Consider the following 9,996-nt stretch of genomic DNA (forward strand, 5'->3'; position numbering starts at 1 on the left):
ACGAAACTGTTAGCAGAGAGACACACCATACGTAAGACAGCGGGGACTGTGGGAACCTGGGGATTCACTTCCGCGTGTCTGGGAGAACCCCACCCTCAAGTCTTAGAAAGATCTCGCCTAAGGCCTGGAATGGGGTGTACATCTCTGGCCAAAGGGAACCACAACCTTGTCGTTCTGAAGTCTGTCCACAAGGTGGCAGCAAAGTCCAGAAATTCTATGGAGAGGCCTTGGACCATTTTATCACCCCTTCACTGCTTCCCAGGGGTCTCCGAAGCCCCCTTCCAGGCCAGCCCTTTATTCCAGAGTGCTGGGTGCCCTGTTTTGATGCTCTGGGCAGAGGCTGTCCCACTGCTCCCTCCCCCGTCACACACCTGTGGCCACACGGATCCCTGAGGAGCTGACCCTCTTGCTTCTGTGTCCACACTCAGCCACATACTTTGTCTCTCTTCAGCTCTCTGCAGTGAAGATACTGGTCCCCGGGAGTGAAGACGCTGTTTTAGCCAAACCCATGCATGTACAGGCTCATGGAGGACTCTCGGCATTTCTCTGCTGCCCGAGTCACCAGGGCCCCAAACTCAGCCCACGCCCAACTGGTTCAGATGGTTCTCAAGGGTCCCAGGAAAAGCAGGTGAGAGGAAGGTTCTGCCCAGAGCAGGAGCTAGTTGGGGGCCAGTGGTCCGACAGGGCGCTGGGACATGGAGACACTCGTCTCTCAGCTCTGGGGTCAGCAGTAAAGAGGTGAAGTTGGTCCCAAATAGTGGGAGACGATAGGACGTTTTTACCCATCCCAGCACAAAGCCCGGATCTTTGCTGCTGCCACATGCTAGCAGGTGAGATCAGCCTCCTGCTGCTGTAACAAACGACTAATCTAAACACACAGGTGTATTATCTCGCGGTTCTGAAGGTCAGAAGCCCCAGATCAGGGTTGTGTTCTTTGCTGAAGCTCTCGGGGAGAATCTGCTTTCTTGCCTTTTTCAGATTCTAGAGGCCACCAGGATTCCTTGGCTCGCGGCCCCTTCCCCATCTCCAAAGCAGGACTGGAGTAGCTCCAGACCTCTCTGCTTTGTCCCATCTCCTTCCCTGAGTCTTCTGCTTCTTTCTCTTACAAAGACCTTTATGGGTACAGTGGGCCCGCCTGGAAAATCCAGAATCATCTCCCCATCTCCAGACCCTTAACTTCATCATAGCGGCCAAGTTCCTTTTCCCTTGTAGTGCGTTGTTGTAACCACAGGCTCTGGAGACTAGGAAGGGGACATCTTCTGGGGAACAGCACCATTCTGTCTACGACTGTGTGAGAGCTTGTGCAAACCTCTTAATTTACTTTCCTCACCCGTACAATCTGCACAATCGCAGCACCTGCCTGGCAGGACTGTTACCGAGCATTAAAAGAGCCAACCCAAGGAAAGGGTCCAGCACAAAGTAACGGCTTGATGGATTTTAGCTACAGTTTTCTTATTGCTTTTACGTATAAACCTAGAAGCTTCCTGCCCAGACCCCTGCCCAGCAAACAAGGTGTGGTGCCCTCAGACCCATTTAATTAATACCATGTAAGAAATCTACTTCCTGGTAGGCAATATTCCTTTGTGCGATCATTTACAGGGATGTTGACTGTGTTACTTTATTACTTAGGAGAAGGGACTGTGAAAGCCGAGCCTTAAAGGCAGTGAGCCCAAGAGCCCAGCCTGGCAAAAGATACAGGATCAGGTGGAGGCGGCCCTCTCTCTGCCCTCCTCCCCAACTCCCCAACAGTGGTGTGGGGCAAGAGGCGTTAAACCCAGAACGGGGTCAGAAATCACTTCTTTTCTCCAGATCCACCATCTTGGAGCAAGTTCACAGAGGCAGGAGAATGGACCGGATGACCTCCAAAGGACCTTCGCAGCTTAGGGTCCAGGAAAGCCTCGTGTCATCGAGGTGATAGTTAATCATGGCTGAGGCTCCAGCTCTGCGTTCTGTCCTCCTCTCTGCTGACCTGTCCAGCCCCACTGCCCCTTTCACCCAAGGACTCATTTTTCTGGTTCTCACTAATGAAACTCGAATCTATCGGCCATCTGGGTTGATCGTTGGGCTTAGCATTGCCACCGAGGTCTCCCTCCTCAAAAGCCTCGTGAGGGTGAATGGGGCTGGTCCTACCACCTTAGCCTCAGCTGGTACAAGCCTTTCCACACCCCCGCCAATTTCTTTACAATAATTGTAGGACCCTTACTTATTGCTGAGCGATTTGCTTAGTGTTTAGGCCGGCTCCCAGCCTGTGAGTTTACAAGGGCAGGTGTTTCTGGTCCGACTGGCCACTCACATGGCACCCGAAACACAGCCCATGCTTTGCATCTGGGGAGCGGATCCGTGAATGGAGGGAGGGAGACCGTCTCTGACATCCCGTTTCTATGTGGCCTCACACCATCAGTGTCGGTGGGGAGCAGGGAGTCCCGTACAAGAGAAAGAGCCCGGGGCGGCTGAAAGGGCCCTGGGGACTGTGGGGGCAGGGGAGGCCGTGAAGCTTGTGGTGCTGCTTCCTCAGCAGATCTTCTCTGAAACCCTTAAGAGAACCAGGCACCTTCTGCTAGGACTTCTGTACTGCGCCCTAGCTGGCCTGCGGCTGTACTCGCCAAAGTGGAGAGTTCCCACACCAGGGACTGACCTCTTCTTCCTCGGCTCCGGATGCCCAGGCCAGGCACATGCCTATCCGGGTAAAGGCTTCATATTTGTGCAATGAAGAGAACGGAGGTGGCCGCCTGGATCCTCGCCGAATCCGTTTCTGCTCAGATGACCATTATACTTTGCCACCCAGGCCAGAGCGGGTTTGTTCTGGATGTGGAAGCAGTATTGGTCATTGCTCGTGGACACTCTGCCCAAAAGTGGGATTGTCCTGGGCAAGCAGGAGGGACGGTCACCCTGGCCCCTTCCAGGGCTGAGACCCTGCCCAGGGCTGGCCAGCGGGGAGTCCTTCCACTCCCACAAATTCTAGAGACAAGAGATCTCCGGCTGGGGGAGGGGAGGAGAGGCCTCCGCACTGCCCTTTGTCCACTCTGGGCTCATGGTTTTCCTCCTGAGGTTTGTCTCGGAGGTCAGAAGGATTTCCTGTGGGTCACAGGTCAAATGCCACATTCCTGAGCAGAGCTACATGGAGTCCGGGGCTGGCCTCTGCCCTCCCACCCCCAAGAAGAAGGATGGGCTGATTTGGGAGCAGGAAGCAGCGTGAGGCAGGCCCAGGCAGGCAGAAAGGGGCTGCAAGGGCCCCACCCCCACCACTCAAAGGGCTTGGTTCTGCGGACCCCGTTGACCCCTTTTACACGCCCAGCCAGTGATGGTACCTTGCGCTGTGTGTGGGGTACAGTGCGGAGGGGGCGCTGCTGACAGAGGGAACGTGCCGCATGGGGTTGGGAGTTTGCTAAACAGGGCTGGACTGACAAGGAATCCTCAGATGAACCACTGCCGTGAAAGTCTACTTTTCATTAATAATCCGTGTTTATGGAGGAGGAAACCCCATGCCCCCCTTCAGAGTAGAGAAGTACGGTTGTGTTGCTAAAGGGAGAAATGGATTTGGTGTTTCCCAGAGTTTGGGAATAGAACAGAAATCCCCCTGGGGCCAGGCCATATGTAAGCAGGAGATCCCCCTGAAAGGCCTGATATCAGGGAGATGGTGGGAAATGGGAGTGGGGTGAGAGGTGCAACCCTGTAGGTCTATTGGGGTGTGTGCTGGGATTTGGGGATCAGCCTCATCATCTCTGGCATGCACCTGGGTCCCAGCTTCATGGGGCTGCTATGTCAGGTTGCATAGGTTGTGCACTGTACAACTTTGGGGACATCATTTTCATGGTCCCCAATGTGAATGGAGCCCCTGGAGTTGTACCACTCAGAAAACTCTGTCATGAGCCTTTACCCATGCTAGTCCCTCTACCTACAATGTCATTCTGGCCAGATCTGCCTTTGATCTTAGCTTCCTTCTCAGTGCCTCCTTCCTGTATACACCGTGCACCCACACATCTGTTCCACATTTACTACATGGAATTGCAGCAATCTGCTTCACTGTCCGTCGCCTCCACTTGTCCTCCCTGCTGCCTTCCCAACGTAGAGCCTGCAGCGTCCAGGAGGCTCCTTGTAGCAGTGAAGGGGAACGTGATGGCCAGGCCTGGGCAGCAAGCCAGCCCTCAGTCCTAGGGACAGGGCGGGCTCCTAGGAACGAAATGACAGTGGTCCCTGTCCTAAAAACACCTGGGAGCTGGGGCCCAGACCCTCTTTCTGGTTGGCCATTCCCTCCTGTCCTCTTCTCCTTCCTCTCACTCTCCAGTGACGGGGATTTTAAAGGCTCTTTTGACTCTCTCTGCTGTAATAAGAAACTAGCAATTAACTATTATAAGGCTGTTTTACAATTGTGTGGAAGCCCCTTTTATCCACTTTGCTTTAAATGGTTATATCTTTTATCCCTAGTTTTCAGGAATATAAAACTTAACAGCGTTTGCTGCAAACCTTCATACTTTGCTTTACAGTTTATTGTTCCCTCTGCAGATATATCTTTCACATAAATAAGACTTCCGTCTGTACAGTGCTGGGCTAGGGCCACTGTGGAGCTCCGTGCTTTCAATGGTGAGACTCACCTTGGACACAAGGTGATTCACGCAGAGCCACTGGCCTGGTTGCCTGTCATTGGTCTCTTGTCCTCTGATCAGTGCTGGACCAGCAGCCCCGCCAGGAAGGAAGTCATGAACCCCAGGGAGATGGAGACATGATGGGGAATCCTGGGGTGGGGGGGCGCTCCCCTCCCCCTGTGCCTGATCTGAGGGTTGGCCTCAGTGGCCAAGAGTGTCCTGACCTCTCCTGTCCTTGTGTAGGGAAGTCCTCCCGGAAAGTAGTAGGGAGAAGCAGCAGTAAGCTTCGCCAGAGCTTACCTACAGCATGCCTGCATCATGGCACAGACCAAGTTCATGGGTAACCAGTGTCCTGGTCTTCCCGAGGCATCAGCCTCAGGGACCCTGAGCAGAGGCTCCATCTGGAACAACCAAGGTAGCCAGGAGGACCACGCGGGCCATTCTGTCTCCAGGTGAACCAAGTTTGAACCCGTTTTCTGTTTCTCAGCTTGGAATATGTGTATCAAATGCAAACATGGATGGCACCTCATTTGGGGGCTCGGAGAAGGCACCCCTCCCAGACCTCCAAGTCCAGTGAGGCACCCGTCAGGGCCCTGCGGCCACACTGACGCCCGCCGCAGGCTGTGTGCCCAGGCCGAGCCTTCCGTGGGCTGCTCCTGGCCAGGGACTGAGAGTGCCTGGGAACACGCCCGTCCTCTCCGGCACTCAGACTTGTGGAGTAGACGGACGGCAGCCCAGCCAGGGCCTGACTTACTCTCCACGGCCCCTCACAGGCTTTCCCCCTAATAAAATCCTGCATATTTCATCCCACATTGGCATCTGATTCTCACGGGACCTGGGCCAGCACACCTCTCATCAGCACGAGAGATGGTTGTATGCATCGGCGTTGCCGACAGAGGTTTTGTGCCTACGTGTAATTTATGCAGACAACTGCTAGAAAGACAGACAGACAGACAGACAGGCAGGGAGACAGTGTTTATAGCAATGTTAGAAGCAAATGTGTACAGATCTCTAGGTATCGAAGTGTAGGTGGGTATAAACCAATAGATATAAATACACTTTTTTAAAAAGACTGTTTTCTTTTTCTCAAAGATTTTCTTATTTATTTGACAGAGAGAGAGAGAGAGAGAGAGCGAGCACACAAGCAGGGGGAGCGGCAGGCAGAGGAAGAAGCAGGCTCCCCGCCGAGCAGGGAGCCCAATGTGGGACTCGATCCCAGGACTCCAGGACCATGACCTGAGCCGAAGGCAGCCGCTTAACCGACTGAGCCACCCAGGAGTCCCAAGATTCTCATTTTAGAGCAAGGTTAGATTCACAGCCAAACGAAGTGGAAGGCACAGAGATTTCCCATGTACTCCTGACCCCCACCCCCGCACATGCAGTCTCCTCCATTAGCAAGGTCTGCCACCGCATGGCGTACTTGTCACCATCCACGAACCTGCCCTGACTCACCATAATCACCCGGGGCCCGTAGTCTTCACCAGGGCTCGCTCGTGCTCTTGTAAGTTCTGTGGGTGTGGGCAGGTATAGAGCGACACGTACCCATCAGTGTGGTGTCCTCCAGAGTAGTCGCTCTGCCCTAAAAATCCTCTGTGCTCTATCCATCCCTCCTGCACCCCACCTCCTAGCAACAACTGATCTTTTTAATGTCTCCATAGTTTTGCCTTTTCCAGACGAATGGAATCCGACAGTATAAATATACATTTAAAACTGTACTCGTCCTACACTTAGGAACCAATTGCTAGTTTGCCGGCGATGTTCATGTGTGGAGGGAGAGATGGATGCGTAGCCATAACAATAATGAGCTTACACACACACACACACACACAAACACAAACACACACACACCCATTTTTATTTATATGCACGATTTCCTTTAATTCTCACAATTCCATGAGAAAGATTGTTATGATCTGTGTTTTATTGATGTGACAATGGAGGTCAAGAGAGGTTTTCCACTAACAGGCGGTTGAGCCTGGTCTTGTCTGTCCGTAGCTGTGCGGGTATGGGAAGCGAGATGACAAGCACGTGTGGAGGAGGACGAGGTGGGACTAGATGGGTGAGCAGACACAGCTGAACAGATGTGGAGACAGATGTGCAAACCTTTCCCCCACAATCAAGACCTCTTGTCTGTAACTCAGGACTCAGGATGCGGCTGTGTTTAAACTTGAGCTCGAACAGCTTCTGTCTCAGTAAACATACTGCACTGCTCAGCGGTAGGTCAAGACCCACTGCCTCCTCCTACCACTCGCCTCATCACCTGGATACCAGGAAAGCCAGTCCCTACTCTGACATCAGTCCTAGTGTTGGCATCTGTAGTGGATAATGAGAGGCTTATAACTGTATTTTATATAACTGTCCTCAAGGCTCTTTTTCAAAATAAATGGCTCTTCCTAGATCAATACAGACCTCCTACTGGTCCAATCCAATGGCCATATCTCACCACTTGTCTTGCCTAGTCCCTCCCTGAATCTTCTCCAAGGCTCCCTTGATACATGATGTTCTGCTGTCTGGACACCCTCTTTCTTGATTCCTTCCAGGCTGTTCTTTGCCCGCTCCAACAGTAGACACTACCAGTTGACGGAAGGATTCTCCCCACATCTTCTAGTCTTCTCCTAGACACTGCTGGGATCCTGATTTTGTTCAGGTATCCACCCTCCTCTGAGTGGAAGTGTCTTTGCCAGGAGATGACCTCACTTCTCCAAGATGGATCCAGATGGGTCTGGGCCACTGGTTCTCCCAGGAGGAGCACAACATCACCCTCACCTGGAAACTCATCCAAGTCTCACCCAAAATTCAAATCCCCAGACTTCACTCCAGACCTTCTGAACTGGAAGCGCTGGCTGGGGCCCAGCAATGTACATTTGAACAAGCCCTTTCCTTAAATGGACACCAGTCAGACTGGATTAAGGTCCACCTTACTCCGTAGTGACCTTATCTTAACTTGATTACATCTGCAAAGACTATTTGGAAATCGGTTTACATTCTGGGAGTTTACAGTCCTGGGAGTTAGGACTTCTCCTCCTTTGCCTCCCCCACCCTCCTCCTTCTTCCTCTTTTAAGATTTTATTAATTTGACAGAGAGAGAGAGAGAGAGAGCACGAGCAGGGGGAGCAACAGGCAGAGGGAGTGGGAGAAGCAGACTCTCCACAGAGCAGGGAGCAAAACACAGGGCTCGATCCCAGGACCCCGGGATCATGATCTGAGCCAAAGGCAGAAGCTTTAACAGACTGAACTACCCAGGCACCCCAGAAGTTTGGATTGCAATGTATCTTTGGGGGAAATTCAAATTATAATAATCTTTTTTAAAAATGTATTTATTTTTGGGTGCCTGGGTTATTAAGGATCTGCTGCAAGCTCAGATCATGATCTCGGGGCCCTGGGAAGGAGCCCTGAGTCCAGCTCTCTGCTCAATGGGGCGTCTGCTTCTCCCTCTACTCCTCCCCCGCCATGCTTTCTCTCTCTCCATGTCAAATAAATAAGTAAAATCTTAAAAATTATTTTAATGGATTTATATAAAAATGCTAAAAGCGGAGAAAATCTTGTAAGAAGAATAACAGAATTGGAAGATTTACATTTCCCGGTTATCAAGACTTGTCACACCATTATAGTAATTAAGACGGAATTAAATAGGAGGGGGCATAGATATCCCAGTGGAACCACAGAGAAGGTCCAGACACAAATTCAGGCAAAGATCCTTGGTTTATGGCAGAGGCGACAGCCTCCACGGCTATGGTGGAAGGATAGCCTTTTTGACACGCTGGGTGTCTATCCTTCACATCTATCACACACATCCATCCTCGGGGGATTGTAGATCTAAAAACGAAAGGTAAACCAATAAGGCTTTTAAAGGAAAACATAGTGTCTTTATGATCCTAGAGTGGTGGATGATTTTTTAAGCTGGGCACAGGACGCAGGAGCTATTGTGGAAGTCTGTGACACTGGTGGCCCTCAGTGAACCACCCCCGCCTATAGTCACACCCCAACACACACCTGCATGCGGGGCTGGGTTTGTGACTTTCCGTGATCAACAGAATCATGTGGCAGGAGTGACAGGATGCTAGTCCCCAGCTCCAGGAAGAGCTGTCTTCCAGAACTCAGCTGAGGGCTCAGGACCCCAGAGGGAACTCTTAGCACGTTCCTCTGGGGTCCCTCTTGGTAATGGTAGCATTCCAGCCTACCTCAGATCTCTCCTGACTTAGGAACCTCTAGAAGCCCAGGCCTCCTGGGTCATCCATCATCAGCACACCGGCTCCCCCCTACCCAAATCCTCGAAGCTGACCCATTTTCCAGAGCCCCCAAGCCCTTTCATCTCTCCCCTGGGGCTTCCAATCCATAGCCACCTCACTCCCTTATATCTGCACGTCTGTCTTCTGCGGACACAGCCTCCCCTACAGCCTTCTCCTGTTGTTCTGGAGTGAGGCCCCCAAGATGCAGGTGTGATCAGTTCTCAGTGATGCTGATGGTTCCAGTCATACCTTCAAAACCACTGCCATTGTCCTCATTAAATCACTGTCCCGTGCACACCCTCAGCTCTCAGGTCCACTCCCTCGCGAAATACACACCTGGAGGAGCCACTGCTGGCTGAGCCCAACCACCCACACTCTCTGCTTCCCTGGCTGAGGAGCTGAACAATCTCGGAGAAAATCACACTGAGCTGATGGGGTTTACTCTAAGTCTGAGGCCTCAGAATGCAATGGGCACTGGATGTCCCTCTGGCAAACCTACATCTCTCTCTATTTTTTAAAGTATATTATTTATTGGGGCGCCTGGGTGGCTCAGTGGGTTAAGCCTCTGCCTTCGGCTCAGGTCATGATCTCAGGGTCCTGGGATCGAGCCCCGCATCGGGCTCTCTGCTCAGCAGTGAGCCTGCTTCCCCTTCTCTCTGCCTGCCTCTCTGTCTGCTTGTGATCTCTCTCTCTCTCTTTCTGTGAAATAAATAAATAAATAATCTTAAAAAAAAAAAATATATATATATATACATATATATATATATATATATATATTATTTATTTATTTATTTAACAGACAGAGATCACAAGCAGGCAGAGAGGCAGGCAGAGGGGAAAACAGGGTCCCCGCTGAGCAGAGAGCCCGATGCAGGGCTCGATCCACGACCCTGAGATCATGACCTGAGCCGAAGGCAGAGGCTTAACCCACTGAGCCACCCGGGCGCCCCTACATTTCTCTTTTTGATTTCTCACTCTCCAAATAATTATATCATTATTTCCTCTTGTTTGCAAACTTCCCACACATCTTCCTCTCCACTTCCTCCTAAGACCTCATCCTTTCATTTGCCGGGGAAACAGAAGCCAGCAGGAAGAGACCCCTCCATCTCAAGAAGACCAGGCCGCAGGTGAGCTACACCTGTTCCCGAGTTCTCATGGCTAGAATGGAGGGAGGGGGGACGCTT

Source organism: Mustela nivalis (assembly GCF_964662115.1).
Source record: "Mustela nivalis genome assembly, chromosome: 9".
Classification (NCBI taxonomy): domain Eukaryota; kingdom Metazoa; phylum Chordata; class Mammalia; order Carnivora; family Mustelidae; genus Mustela; species Mustela nivalis.